Here is an 18,124-nt window from a genome sequence, read left to right as displayed (position 1 = left end):
ATATTCCAAAATACGGAATATTCAGATATGGAAAATACCCCTGGTCCCAAGCATTTTGGAAATGGGAGACTCAACCTGTACTTTTGAAGTGTAACCGTCAGCTTTAAAATAAATAAGAATAAAAGTTTTGTTTTAAGAACTGGTGTTATAACTTCAGGCTATAATGTTCTTTACATTTAAGTCTCCAGGGGGTTGAACAGACTAAGGATCTTACTCTTGTATCCAGCAGTTTAATATTAGTATATGTATTCTACTGTGCTTTTTTATCCAGGTATTTCTGATTATGGCAACAGTCGGGAACAGGGCTGTAACTAGGGTAGTGCGGCCGGTGCCATCGCACAGGGCACCACAGGTCAGGGGGTGCTGTTTGGGCCTGTCAAATTTCTGTTTATTATCATTCTTGCTTGTAGCTTCCTCTTGTTTCATCCCCAGCATCTCCTGGCCTCTCCTGTCACTTATATAGGCGAAGAGAGAAAGAAGACTGGATGTGGACAAGCCTCCCTGAAGGCGAAACGTACGTCGTCACCTATGGTCATGTGATCCGGAAGGCAGGGCACCCTCCCAGCAGACGTGCACACGGGATTTCCCCTACACCTCACCTCACCTGACCGGCAGCAGAGACTGCCCGCCCTCCACGGCTACACTCCCGCACAAGCTGCTCTGAGCAGCCGCTTGAATCACTTGGATTTCCCCACACGCGGTTATCCCACGGAGCTGTCCGGCGACTGCACTTCACCTGTTCAGGACTCGTAGCTATCTCCCGCAGAGCAGAGGTTAGCAGGTACTCAGTATCATATAGCTCACTAAGGAACAAAATCTCTTAATAGGTATCACTATAACGGAGATATATAATTATAAAACGCTGGGGACAGTCATCAATCCTTTTTTGGCATACTAATTTCCACCGCATGCTCAGCAGTTATAAATGCATCTATGATAAACCTTGAATTCCGGATCGCCAAACGGATATTATACAGGCAGCCACAGCTCAGTTAGAGCACAATTAAGTTCTCCATATTTGTGATTTTATTGTATTGTATTACTTTACACATTGTATCCTATATCTCCTTCGCACTCTCTCATCAGCCGACCGGCCCTGCCTGTCCTGCAATGTTTCTGGATATCAGGATAGCCAGGGTTTGCGCACACTGACAGCAGAAGTGCTCATACCCCTTCCTTCCTACCAGCTGCCAACCCCACTCTCTCATCCCATGTCCTCTGTTCTGTACAAGACACGGTGACAGCAGAAGTGCTCATACCCCTTCCTTCCTACCAGCTGCCAACCCCACTCTCTCATCCCATGTCCTCTGTTCTGTACAAGACACGGTGACAGCAGAAGTGCTCATACCCCTTCCTTCCTACCAGCTGCCAACCCCACTCTCTCATCCCATGTCCTCTGTTCTGTACAAGACACGGTGACAGCAGAAGTGCTCACACCCCTTCCTTCCTACCAGCTGCCAACCCCACTCTCTCATCCCATGTCCTCTGTTCTGTACAAGACACAGTGACAGCAGAAGGGGGGGGACAGACTCTGTCCACCTTTTTCTTACATTTTAGATGATCTCTTGACACATACGGTCACATATGTGTCACCCCATTATTACTCAGCAATTTGTGTTTGCTGCATTTACTCACCATATTCTTTGATATTGCATTATTTAATTTGTCCATTCTTTTAGGTGACAATCTGCCGTATACCCCTATTCTTTTAGGAGGTGGGATATAAACATCCAAGTAATTTACTCTATTTGTTGCGGTGTGTGAAGTATATCACCTTTGTGTTGAAATAAACTAGCAATTTACGAGGAAGTAGTTCTTGACATCAGCTGCCATTGCTGTCCTTGGTGAGATTATCTACCTACTATACTTGGACTTGGATTACCGGGCACCATGATATAACATGCAATTGCATATTTCATTGATATAACCCAGCATACCTAGGTTTAATCAGAGCGGGAAGGTATTGTGTGTACATGTTATTTTGTATTATCTGTGTTTGCCGTTCTTTAGGAGTTTTTTTTGATATATAGTATCAACATATATCTTGATCTTGTACCTATATATCAATTATTACCCTACGGATTCTAATGCTATTTATATCCGTGGTTGCTCGTACTTACTTACTCATTATTGAGTGTAATTATATCTTGTCAGTACACATTGTGAGCAATACCATGAATGGACTGACTATTGTCTTTGAATATTCGCCGTCACCCAGATTGCATCACTCATTTAAGTGTGTATGTCTCTTATAGTTTCCTCTACCGGCAATTATTGTTTGTATTTATATGTGTTATATGTCTTTTTCGTGTAAAACCTATATTTTAGAACTATAACTATTAAAAGTTAGATCTTAATAATTTTTTCACATACAATCTGAGTGCCCCCAAAAAAGAGTCTTCTTTCTCTCTTCGCCTATATATCATGTCAGTTGTTCTGACTCTGGGGAGCACCGCCAACTTTGAAAATGTATTATACAAATTTTGGTGTTGCAAACTGAATTAGTTGAACTATACCGATCACCACGCCATTTTTTCTCTGTCAATATGAACATACCAGGGTGGTGTTAATAAATAAATCCCACACTAACCCCTTTTAGATCTGTCCTGTGCAAAACTCAACAAACAAAACTTCTATACACTCTCCTATCTCTTCCCTGGCCCTTCCCCATGAAGCCATGGCCCTTTTTTGGGTGCATTATGTCCCTCTTAAAAATGAGGGGGGCGCCAATGCTCTTTCTGGCACAGGGCACCAAAAAGTCTAGTTACGGCTCTGGTCGGGAATACAAATCAGAGGGCAGATTATACTGGGTGAGAAGACGCAGTTATTATGTCTGCGCTCCTAAGAAAGTGTACAGTACACAAGACAATAGATAATATTCTAAAAAATTACTAATAACTGCAAAGGTAGCACCCTGCTGTACTCCAGCGGTTGTTGAACTACTAGGCCAAGCATGTCTTGTAAGGCAGTGGAAAGATTTTATAAATTTAGTAAAGCTAAAATGGCTTTAAAATAAGTACAGGGCAAAGGCTCAACAATCTTTCCAGTATATGTATATTATATAGAGCCATCTATAGCAGTGATGCCGCTCCTGGTATTGTGAGCACAATTTTTCTCTGTCTCTCTGCTATTTCTTCCTGGATGTGCCAGCGATTTCTTAAACTTAATATGTCTAAGACTGAGCTGATAATTTTCCCACCCCCCAACATAACCTCACTTCCCACTATTTCTTTAACAAGTGACGGATCAACTATCTCTTCTAGCCCCAAAGTGCGCTGTCTTGGAGTTATCCTGGACTCCTCCCTCTCCTACAAACCACATATCCAGAGCCTCTCACAGTCCTGTCATTTCCATCTCAAAAATATTTCCAAGATTAGACCCTTTCTCACCCAGGATGCCACCAAAACCCTCATACACTCACTGGTCATATCCAGATTGGGCTACTGTAACCTTCTCCTATCTGGCCTCCCCAACTCCCATCTCTCTCCTCTCCAGTCTGTCCTCAATGCTGCTGCTCGGCTCATCTTCCTCTCCAAACGCTCTACATCTGCCTCCCCTCTCCTACAAGCCCTCCACTGACTCCCCTTCCCTTTTGGAACCCAATTCAAGGTTCTCACACTTGCTTACATAGCCCTCACCCATTCCTCTCCCATTTACAACTTTGACCTCATCTCCCTTCACTCCTGGCCACCCCCTTCGCTCAACAAATGCACACCGCCTCTCATGCCAACTGATTACTTCCTCCCACTCCCACCTCCAAGATTTGCCCGTGCTGCTCCTGACCTTTGGAACTCTCTCCCTCTCCCTATCAGACTCTCCTCCTCTTTACAAACCTTCAAACGGGCTCTCAAGACCCACTACTTCATCAAAGCCTTCCAGCTCCCATCCTAACTTGCTGCAACATGCTCCTTCCTCCGTTTACCCCATCTGTGTCACGCCTGTTTGTCTGCCCCTCCTCTTTAGAATGTAAGCTCTTACGAGCAGGGCCTCTACCCTCTTGTGCTTCTCCATACTTTACTTTCACCTACTTCTTACCCCCCACCAGGGCACCTAACACTTGGTTGCTTACGCTCTGTTGCATAGGTGTTATGGTCACTAATGTATCAATGTATATTATCCATGTCCTTGTCCTATTTTGTACTGGAAGTCAGTTGTCAAATAATTTGTTTATGTACTTTGTAAGGCGCTGCGGAACACTTGTGGCGCCATATAAATAAAGGATAATAATAATAATAATAATACTCCTCTGTACAGGCCCAGCCATACATAGTGCAGTGTATGTATAGCTCCCGCTGAATTGAATCGACCCAATTGATTTCTATGCTGCCCCACCTTCCACAAGATATTACCGTCCTGCTTATGAGCCTGGTTAGCCAAAAAAGGAGACGCAAGTCTGCGTCCATCACTGCTAAACAAACTATAAGGGCAAATATCTGCCAGTTACGGTAGCTGGAGCAATGAGTATATTGTATATGGAGCACATGATAGGTGTTAATGAGAAACACTGCACATTTCAGGTCATGACCACAACAAGTGGTGGAACTTTGGAGTCCCATCCATAGAAGCTGTGCTCCAATTGCCACTGAAGGAGGTGTGGCCACCCAATGCTGGTGCCTCTGTCACAGGTATGGACCCCCAGACCGGCCCAATCCCGTACTATGGCCCTGATTCAGAGCCGGTTGCTCTGGCAGAGCGCTCGTTCTGAATCAGGGCCGGTCTTTTTTTTTTTTAGAATAGCCTCCTGGCCGCTCGCATAGCTGTGGGTGACCACCCACAGCTATAGCGAGCGGCCATGATGATGGTCACGATGATCAAGACCATCGCGACCATCGGACTTGCAAAAAGACCCTTGTGGTAGGGTCTCATGGCCGCAAGCCCCAAAGAGCTTTCGGCTCTAACAGAGCCGAAATCTCTTCCACTGACATCACTCAACATCGACAGCACGCCCCCTTTGGTACGAGACCCGGAGCGAGGGATTGCCTGCCGCTATCCGGGCCTCACGCATGCGCACGACGGAGCCAGCTCCGTCGCGCGCATGCGCTCTGGGCCACCATCGACCCGGCTGCGAGCGCTCAGCGCTTGTGACCGTGTCTGAATCAGGCCATATGTGTCTTCTCCTGTCACCTCTGCAGCAGATCTACCAGCTTCCTACAGTAAGTGGGCAAGATTGTAATTCCGAAAACCCTGACTGACTGACTGACTAGGTAAGCACACATTTTGAGTAGGATCATATTAATAAGCAGTCAGTAGTTGTTAATTAAGAGCAGATGATTATTCGTACTCAACTATCTCTATATCAACCCATCCTACATGACTATAATCACACTGTCCTCATATACACCACCACAGTCGCACTCCCCTACACCAACAATCTCTACACCGACCCATCCTACATTACTATAATCACACTGTCCTCATCTACACAGCCACAGCCACACTCCCCTACACCAACTATCTCTACACCAACCCATCCTACATAACTATAATCACACTGTCCTCATCTACACAGCTACAGCCACACTCCTCTACACCAACTGTCTCTACACCAACCCATCCTACATAACTATAATCACATTGTCCTCATGTACACAGCTACAGTCACACTCCCCTGCACCAACGATCTCTACAACGAACCATCCTACATTATTATAATCACTCTACATTACTATAATCACACTGTCCGCATGTACACAGCCACAGCCGCACTCCCCTACAACAACTATCTCTACACCAACCCATCCTACTTAACTATAATCACACAGTCCTCGTATACACCACCACAGCCACACTCTCCTACACAAACTATCTCTACACCAACCCATCTTACATAACTATAATCACACTGTCCTCATCTACACAGCTACAGCCAAACTCCCCTATACCAACTATCTCTTCACCGACCCATCTTACATTACTATAATCACACTGTCCTCATCTACACAGCCACAGCCGTATTCCCCTACACCAACTATCTCTACACCAACCCATCCTACAAAACTGTAATCACACTGTCCTCATCTACACAGCCACAGCCACACTCCCCTACACCAACCCATCCTATATTACTATAATCACACTGTCCTCATATACACAGCTACAGCTGTACTCCCCTACACCAACTGTCTCTACACTGACCAATCCTACATAACTATAATCACACTATCCTCATCTACACAGCTACAGCCGCACTCCCCTACACCAACTATCTCTATACCAACCCATCTTACATTACTATAATCACACTGTCCTCATATATACAGCCACAGCCACACTCCCCTACACCAACTGTCTCTACACCGACCAATCCTACACAACTACAATCACACCATCCTCATATACAACACCACAGCCACTTTCCCCTACACCAACTATCTCTACACCAACCCATCCTACATAACTATAATCACACTGTTCTCATATACACCACCACAGCCACTCTCCCCTACACCAACTGTCTCTACACCGACCCATCCTACATAACTATAATCACACTGTCCTCATGTACACAGCCACAGTCGCACTCCCCTACACCAACTATCTCTACACCAACCCATCCTACATAACTATAATCACACTGTCCTCATCTACATAGCCACAGCCACACTCTCCTACACCAACTATCTCTACACCGACCCATCCTATATAACTATAATCACACTGTCCTCATCTACACAGCCACAGCTGCACTACCCTACACCAACTATCTCTACACCGACCCATCCTACATAACTATAATCACTCTGTCCTCATCTACACAGCCACAGCCGCACTCCCCTACACCTACTATCTCTACACCGACCCATCCTACATAACTATAATCACACTGTCCTCATCTACACAGCCACAGTCACACTCCCCTACACCAACTGTCTCTACACCGACCCATCCTATATTACTATAATCACACTGTCCTCAAGTACACAGCTACAGCCGCACCCCCCTACACCAACTATCTCTACACCAACCCATCCTACATAACTGTAATCACACCGTCCTCATCTATACAGCCAAAGCCACACTCCCCTACACCAACTGTCTCTACAGCGACCAATCCTACACAACTATAATCACACTGTCCCATGTACACAGCCACAGCCGCACTCCCCTACACCAACTGTCTCTACACCAACCCATCCTACATAACTATAATCACACCGTCCTCATCTACACAGCCACAGCCACACTCCCCTACACCAACTGTCTCTACACCGACCCATCCTACATAACTATAATCACACTGTCCTCATATACACAAACACAGCCGCACTCCCCTACACCAACTGTCTCTACACCAACCCATCCTACATAACTATAATCACACCGTCCTCATCTACACAGCCACACTCCCCTACACCAACTGTCTCTACACCGACCCATCCTACATAACTATAATCACACTGTCCTCATATACACAAACACAGCCGCACTCCCCTACACCAACTATCTCTACACCAACCCATCTTACATTACTATAATCACACTGTCCTCATCTACACAGCTAGAGCCGCTTTCCCCTACACCAACTGTCTCTACACCGACCAATCCTATATTACTATAATCACACTGTCCTCATATAAACCACCACAGCCGCACTCCCCTACACCAACTATCTCTACACCAACCCATCCTACATAACTATAATCACACCGTCCTCATCTACACAGCCACAGCCACACTCCCCTACACCAACTGTCTCTACACCAACCCATCCTATATTACTATAACCACACTGTCCTCATATACACCACGACATCCACACTCTGCTACACCAACTATCTCTACACCAACCCATCCTACATAACTATAATCACACTGTCGTCATCTACACAGCTACAGCCGTACTTCCCAACACCAACTGTCTCTACACCGACCCATCCTATATTACTATAATCACACTGTCCTCATATACACCACCATAGCCGCACTCCCCTACACCAACTATCTCTACACCAACCCATCCTACATAACTATAATCACACCGTCCTAATCTACACAGCCACAGCCACACTCCCCTACACCAACTGTCTCTACACCAACCCATCCTATATTATTATAACCACACTGTCCTCATATACACCACGACAGCCACACTCTGCTACACCAACTATCTCTACACCAACCCATCCTACATAACTATAATCACACTGCCTCATCTACACAGCTACAGCCGTACTTCCCAACACCAACTGTCTCTACACCGACCCATCCTATATTACTATAATGACACTGTCCTCATATACACCACCACAGCCGCACTCCCCTACACCAACTATCTCTACACCAACCCATCTTACATTACTATAATCACACTGTCATCAAGTACACAGCTACAGCCGCACCCCCCTACACCAACTATCTCTACACCAACCCATCCTACATAACTATAATCACACCGTCCTCATCTACACAGCCACAGCCACACTCCCCTACACCAACTGTCTCTACACCAACCCATCCTATATTACTATAACCACACTGTCCTCATATACGCCACCACAGCCGCACTCCCCTACACCAACTATCTCTACACCAACCCATCTTACATTACTATAATCACACTGTCCTCATCTACACCACCAAAGCCGCACCCCCCTACACCAAATATCTCTACACCAACCCATCATACATAACTAAAATCACACTGCCCTCATGTACACAGCCACAGCCACACTCCCCTACACCAACTATCTCTACACCGACCCATCCTACATAACTATAATCACACTGTCCTCATCTACACAGCCACAGCCAAACTCCCCTACACCAACTGTCTCAACACCGACATATCCTATATTACTATAATCACACTGTCCTCATATACACCACCACAGCCGCACTCCCCTACACCAACTATCTCTACACCGACCCATCTTACATTACTATAATCACACTGTCCTCAAGTACACAGCTACAGCCGCACCCCCCTACACCAACTATCTCTACACCAACCCATCCTACATAACCATAATCACACCGTCCTCATCTATACAGCCAAAGCCACACTCCCCTACACCAACTGTCTCTACACCGACCCATCCTATATTACTATAATCACACTGTCCTCATATACACCAACACTGCCGCACTCCCCTACACCAACTATCTCTACACCAACCCATCTTACATTACTATAATCAAACTGTCCTCATCTACACAGCTACAGCCGCACTCCCCTACACCAACTGTCTCTACACCGACCAATCCTACATAACTATAATCACACTGTCCTCATGTACACAGCCACAGCCGCACTCCCCTACACCAACTGTCTCTACACCGACCAATCCTACATAAATATAATCACACTGTCCTCATGTACACAGCTACAGCCGCACTCCCCTACACCAACTGTCTCTACACCGACCAATCCTACATAACTATAATCACACTGTCCTCATCTACACAGCCACAGCCGCACTCCCCTACACCAACTGTCTCTACACCGACCCATCCTATATTACTATAATCACACTGTCCTCATATACACCACCACAGCCGCACTCCCCTACACCATCTATCTCTAAACCGACCCATCTTACATTACTATAATCACACTGTCCTCAAGTACACAGCTACAGCCGCACTTCCGACACTAACTATCTCTACACCAACCCATCCTACATAACTATAATCACACCGTCCTCATCTATACAGCCAAAGCCACACTCCCCTACACCAACTGTCTCTACACCGACCCATCCTATATTACTATAATCACACTGTCCTCATATACACCAACACAGCCGCACTCCCCTACACCAACTATCTCTACACCAACCCATCTTACATTACTATAATCACACTGTCCTCATGTACACAGCCACAGCCGCACTCCCCTACACCAACTGTCTCTACACCGACCAATCCTACATAAATATAATCACACTGTCCTCATGTACACAGCCACAGCCGCACTCCCCTACACCAACTGTCTCTACACCGACCAATCCTACATAAATATAATCACACAGTCCTCATGTACACAGCTACAGCCGCACTCCCCTACACCAACTGTCTCTACACCGACCAATCCTACATAACTATAATCACACTGTCCTCATGTACACAGCTACAGCCGCACTCCCCTACACCAACTATCTCTATACCAAACCATCTTACATTACTATAATCACACTGTCCTCATATAAACAGCCACAGCCACACTCCCCTACACCAACTGTCTCTACACCGACCAATCCTACACAACTACAATCACACTGTCCTCATGTACACATCCACAGCCGCACTCCCCTACACCAACTGTCTCTACACCAACCCATCCTACATAACTATAATCACACCGTCCTCATCTACACAGCCACAGCCACACTCCCCTACACCAACTGTCTCTACACCGACCCATCCTATATTACTATAATCACACTGTCCTCATATACACCAACACAGCCGCACTCCCCTACACCAACTATCTCTACACCAACCCATCTTACATTACTATAATCACACTGTCCTCATCTACACAGCTAGAGCCGCTCTCCCCTACACCAACTGTCTCTACACCGACCAATCCTACATAACTATAATCACACTGTCCTCATATACACAGCTACAGCCGCACTCCCCTACACCAACTATCTCTACACCAACCCATCTTACATTACTATAATCACACTGTCCTCATCTATACAGCCACAGCCACACTCCCCTACACCAACTGTCTCTACACCGACCAATACTACACAACTATAATCACACTGTCCCCATGAACACAGCCACAGCCGCACTCCCCTACACCAACTGTCTCTACACCAACCCATCTTACATAACTATAATCACACTGTCCTCATCTACACAGCCACAGCCACACTCCCCTACACCAACTGTCTCTACAGCGACCCATCCTATATTACTATAATCACACTGTCCTCATATACACCAATACAGCCGCACTCCCCTACACCAACTATCTCTACACCAACCCATCTTACATTACTATAATCACTGTCCTCATCTACACAGCCACAGCCGCACTCCCCTACACCAACTGTCTCTACACCGACCAATCCTACATAAATATAATCACACAGTCCTCATGTACACAGCTACAGCCAGCCGCACTCCCCTACACCAACTGTCTCTACACCGACCAATCCTAAATAACTATAATCACACTGTCCTCATGTACACAGCTACAGCCGCACTCCCCTACACCAACTATCTCTATACCAACCCATCTTACATTACTATAATCACACTGTCCTCATCTACACAGCCACAGCCACACTCCCCTACACCAACTGTCTCTACACCGACCAATACTACACAACTATAATCACACTGTCCCCATGTACACAGCCACAGCCGCACTCCCCTACAGCAACTGTCTCTACACCAACCCATCTTACATAACTATAATCACACTGTCCTCATCTACACAGCCACAGCCACACTCCCCTGCACCAACTGTCTCTACACCAACCCATCCTATATTACTATAATCACACTGTCCTCATATACACCAACACAGCCGCACTCCCCTACACCAACTATCTCTACACCAACCCATCTTACATTACTATAATCACACTGTCATCATCTACACAGCTAGAGCCGCACTCCCCTACACCAACTGTCTCTACACCGACCAATTCCTACATAACTATAATCACACTGTCCTCATGTACACAGCTACAGCCGCACTCCCCTACACCAACTGTTTCTACACCGACCAATCCTACATAACTATAATCACACTGTCCTCATGTACACAGCCACAGCCACACTCCCCTACACCAACTATCTCTATACTGACCCATTCTACATTACTATAATCACACTGTCCTCATATACACAGCTACAGCCGCAATCCCCTACACCAACTATCTCTACACCCACCCATCCTACATAACTATAATCACACTGTCCTCATGTACACAGCTACAGCCGCACTCCCCTACACCAACTGTCTCTACAGCAACCCATCCTACATAACTATAATCACACTGTCCTCATATACAACACCACAGCCACACTCCCCTACACCAACTATCTCTACACCAACCCATCTTATATTACTATAATCAAACTGTCCTCAAGTACACCAGTACAGCCACACTCCCCTACACCAACTATCTCTACACCAACCAATCCTACATAACTATAATCACACTGTCCTCATCTACACAGCTACAGCCGCACTCCCCTACACCAACTGTCTCTACACCAACCCATCCTACATAACTATAATCACACTGTCCTCATGTACACAGCCACAGCCACACTCCCCTACACCAACTGTCTCTACACCGACCCATCCTACATAACTATAATCACACTGTCCTCATCTACACAGCCACACTCTCCTACACCAACCCATCTTACATTACTATAATCACTGTCCTCATCTACACAGCTAGAGCCGCACTCCCCTACACCAACTGTCTCTACACCGACCAATCCTACATAACTATAATCACACTGTCCTCATGTACACAGCTACAGCCGCACTCCCCTACACCAACTGTCTCTACACCGACCAATCCTACATAAATATAATCACACAGTCCTCATGTACACAGCTACAGCCAGCCGCACTCCCCTACACCAACTGTCTCTACACCGACCAATCCTAAATAACTATAATCACACTGTCCTCATGTACACAGCTACAGCCGCACTCCCCTACACCAACTATCTCTATACCAACCCATCTTACATTACTATAATCACACTGTCCTCATATATACAGCCACAGCCACACTCCCCTACACCAACTGTCTCTACACCGACCAATCCTACACAACTACAATCACACTGTCCTCATGTACACATCCACAGCCGCACTCCCCTACACCAACTGTCTCTACACCAACCCATCCTACATAACTATAATCACACCGTGCTCATCTCCACAGCCACAGCCACACTCCCCTACACCAACTGTCTCTACACCAACCCATCCTATATTACTATAATCACACTGTCCTCATATACACCAACACAGCCGCACTCCCCTACACCAACTATCTCTACACCAACCCATCTTACATTACTATAATCACACTGTCCTCATCTACACAGCTAGAGCCGCACTCCCCTACACCAACTGTCTCTACACCGACCAATTCCTACATAACTATAATCACACTGTCCTCATGTACACAGCTACAGCCGCACTCCCCTACACCAACTGTTTCTACACCGACCAATACTACACAACTATAATCACACTGTCCCCATGTACACAGCCACAGCCGCACTCCCCTACACCAACTGTCTCTACACCAACCGATCTTACATAACTATAATCACACTGTCCTCATCTACACAGCCACAGCCACAGCCACACTCCCCTACACCAACTGTCTCTACAGCGACCCATCCTATATTACTATAATCACACTGTCCTCATATACACCAATACAGCTGCACTCCCCTACACCAACTATCTCTACACCAACCCATCTTACATTACTATAATCACTGTCCTCATCTACACAGCTAGAGCCGCACTCCCCTACACCAACTGTCTCTACACCGACCAATCCTACATAACTATAATCACACTGTCCTCATGTATACAGCCACAGCCACACTCCCCTACACCAACTGTCTCTACACCGACCAATACTACACAACTATAATCACACTGTCCCCATGTACACAGCCACAGCCGCACTCCCCTACAGCAACTGTCTCTACACCAACCCATCTTACATAACTATAATCACACTGTCCTCATCTACACAGCCACAGCCACACTCCCCTGCACCAACTGTCTCTACACCAACCCATCCTATATTACTATAATCACACTGTCCTCATATACACCAACACAGCCGCACTCCCCTACACCAACTATCTCTACACCAACCCATCTTACATTACTATAATCACACTGTCATCATCTACACAGCTAGAGCCGCACTCCCCTACACCAACTGTCTCTACACCGACCAATTCCTACATAACTATAATCACACTGTCCTCATGTACACAGCTACAGCCGCACTCCCCTACACCAACTGTTTCTACACCGACCAATCCTACATAACTATAATCACACTGTCCTCATGTACACAGCCACAGCCACACTCCCCTACACCAACTATCTCTATACTGACCCATTCTACATTACTATAATCACACTGTCCTCATATACACAGCTACAGCCGCAATCCCCTACACCAACTATCTCTACACCCACCCATCCTACATAACTATAATCACACTGTCCTCATGTACACAGCTACAGCCGCACTCCCCTACACCAACTGTCTCTACAGCAACCCATCCTACATAACTATAATCACACTGTCCTCATATACAACACCACAGCCACACTCCCCTACACCAACTATCTCTACACCAACCCATCTTATATTGCTATAATCAAACTGTCCTCAAGTACACCAGTACAGCCACACTCCCCTACACCAACTATCTCTACACCAACCAATCCTACATAACTATAATCACACTGTCCTCATCTACACAGCTACAGCCGCACTCCCCTACACCAACTGTCTCTACACCAACCCATCCTACATAACTATAATCACACTGTCCTCATGTACACAGCCACAGCCACACTCCCCTACACCAACTGTCTCTACACCAACCCATCCTACATAACTATAATCACACTGTCCTCATCTACACAGCCACACTCTCCTACACCAACCCATCTTACATTACTATAATCACTGTCCTCATCTACACAGCTAGAGCCGCACTCCCCTACACCAACTGTCTCTACACCGACCAATCCTACATAACTATAATCACACTGTCCTCATGTACACAGCTACAGCCGCACTCCCCTACACCAACTGTCTCTACACCGACCAATCCTACATAACTATAATCACACAGTCCTCATGTACACAGCTACAGCCAGCCGCACTCCCCAACACCAACTATCTCTACACCAACCCATCCTACATAACTATAATAACACTGTCCTCATATACACCACCACAGCCACACTCCCCTACACCAACTATCTCTACACCAACCCATCCTACATTACTATAATCACACTGTCCTCATATTCACAGCTACAGCCACACTCTCCTACACCAACTATCTCTACACAAACCCATCTTACATTACTATAATCACACTGTCCTCATGTACACAGCTACAGCCGCACTCCCCTACACCAACTGTCTCTACACCAACCCATCCTACATAACTATAATCACACTGTCCTCATATACAACACCACAGCCACACTCCCCTACACCAACTATCTCTACACCAACCCATCTTATATTACTATAATCACACTGTCCTCATATACACCAGTACAGCCACACTCCCCTACACCAACTATCTCTACACCAACCAATCCTACATAACTATAATCACACTGTCCTCATCTACACAGCTACAGCCGCACTCCCCTACACCAACTGTCTCTACCCCAACCCATCCTACATAACTATAATCACACTGTCCTCATCTACACAGCCACACTCTCCTACACCAACCCATCCTACATAACTATAATCACACTGTCCTCATGTACACAGCCACAGCCGCACTCCCCTACACCAACTATCTCTACACCGACACATCCTACATAACTATAATCACACTGTCCTCATCTACACAGCTACAGCCGCACTCCCCTACACCAACTGTCTCTACACCAACCCATCCTACATAACTATAATCACACTGTCCTCATATACACAGCTACAGTCGCACTCCCCAACACCAACTATCTCTACACCAACCCATCCTACATAACTATAATAACACTGTCCTCATATACACCACCACAGCCACACTCCCCTACAGCAACTATCTCTACACCAACCCATCCTAGATTACTATAATCACACTGTCCTCATATTCACAGCTACAGCCACACTCTCCTACACCAACTATCTCTACACAAACCCATCTTACATTACTATAATCACACTGTCCTCATATACACCAGCGCAGCCACACTCCCCTACACCAACTATCTCTACACCAACCCATCCTATATAACTATAATCACACTGTTCTCATATACACCACCACAGCCACACTCCCCTACACCAACTGTCTCTACACCGACCAATCCTACATAACTATAATCACACTGTCCTCATGTACACAGCCACAGCCGCACTCCCCTACAGCAACTGTCTCTACACCGACCCATCCTACATAACTATAATCACACTGTCCTCATGTACACAGCCACAGTCACACTCCCCTACACCAACTGTCTCTACACCGACCCATCCTACATAACTATAATCACACTGTCCTCAAGTACACAGCTACAGCCGCACTCCCTACACCAACTGTCTCTACACCGACCAATCCTACACAACTACAATCACACTGTCCTCATGTACACATCCACAGCCGCACTCCCCTACACCAACTGTCTCTACACCAACCCATCCTACATAACTATAATCACACCGTCCTCATCTACACAGCCACAGCCACACTCCCCTACACCAACTGTCTCTACACCGACCCATCCTATATTACTATAATCACACTGTCCTCATATACACCAACACAGCCGCACTCCCCTACACCAACTATCTCTACACCAACCCATCTTACATTACTATAATCACACTGTCCTCATCTACACAGCTAGAGCCGCACTCCCCTACACCAACTGTCTCTACACCGACCAATCCTACATAACTATAATCACACTGTCCTCATGTACACAGCTACAGCCGCACTCCCCTACACCAACTATCTCTACACCAACCCATCTTACATTACTATAATCACACTGTCCTCATCTATACAGCCACAGCCACACTCCCCTACACCAACTGTCTCTACACCGACCAATACTACACAACTATAATCACACTGTCCCCATGAACACAGCCACAGCCGCACTCCCCTACACCAACTGTCTCTACACCAACCCATCTTACATAACTATAATCACAATGTCCTCATCTACACAGCCACAGCCACACTCCCCTACACCAACTGTCTCTACAGCGACCCATCCTATATTACTATAATCACACTGTCCTCATATACACCAATACAGCCGCACTCCCCTACACGAACTATCTCTACACCAACCCATCTTACATTACTATAATCACACTGTCCTCATCTACACAGCTACAGCCGCACTCCCCTACACCAACTGTCTCTACACCAACCCATCCTACATAACTATAATCACACTGTCCTCATATACACAGCTACAGTCGCACTCCCCAACACCAACTATCTCTACACCAACCCATCCTACATAACTATAATAACACTGTCCTCATATACACCACCACAGCCACACTCCCCTACACCAACTATCTCTACACCAACCCATCCTACATTACTATAATCACACTGTCCTCATTTTCACAGCTACAGCCACACTCTCCTACACCAACTATCTCTACACAAACCCATCTTACATTACTATAATCACACTGTCCTCATGTACACAGCTACAGCCGCACTCCCCTACACCAACTGTCTCTACACCAACCCATCCTACATAACTATAATCACACTGTCCTCATATACAACACCACAGCCACACTCCCCTACACCAACTATCTCTACACCAACCCATCTTATATTACTATAATCACACTGTCCTCATATACACCAGTACAGCCACACTCCCCTACACCAACTATCTCTACACCAACCAATCCTACATAACTATAATCACACTGTCCTCATCTACACAGCTACAGCCGCACTCCCCTACACCAACTGTCTCTACACCAACCCATCCTACATAACTATAATCACACTGTCCTCATGTACACAGCCACAGCCACACTCCCCTACACCAACTGTCTCTACACCAACCCATCCTACATAACTATAATCACACTGTCCTCATCTACACAGCCACACTCTCCTACACCAACCCATCCTACATAACTATAATCACACTGTCCTCATGTACACAGCCACAGCCGCACTCCCCTACACCAACTATCTCTACACCGACCCATCCTACATAACTATAATCACACTGTCCTCATCTACACAGCTACAGCCGCACTCCCCTACACCAACTGTCTCTACACCAACCCATCCTACATAACTATAATCACACTGTCCTCATATACACAGCTACAGTCGCACTCCCCAACACCAACTATCTCTACACCAACCCATCCTACATAACTATAATAACACTGTCCTCATA

General features: G+C 46.1%; 1 protein-coding gene across 2 annotated transcripts in view; it reads right to left on the bottom strand.

Annotated features, from left to right (window-relative positions):
* Positions 1–18,124, bottom strand: part of SORCS3 (sortilin related VPS10 domain containing receptor 3) — a 648,995-nt gene that overhangs the window by 199,576 nt on the left and 431,295 nt on the right. The window lies entirely within an intron of this gene.

Source organism: Taudactylus pleione, unplaced genomic scaffold (genome assembly GCF_031769625.1).
Source record: "Taudactylus pleione unplaced genomic scaffold, aTauple2 ptg000425l, whole genome shotgun sequence".
NCBI classification, from domain to species: domain Eukaryota; kingdom Metazoa; phylum Chordata; class Amphibia; order Anura; family Myobatrachidae; genus Taudactylus; species Taudactylus pleione.
Note: the sequence above shows the minus strand (reverse complement) of the source record. Positions and strands in the feature narration are given on the sequence as shown.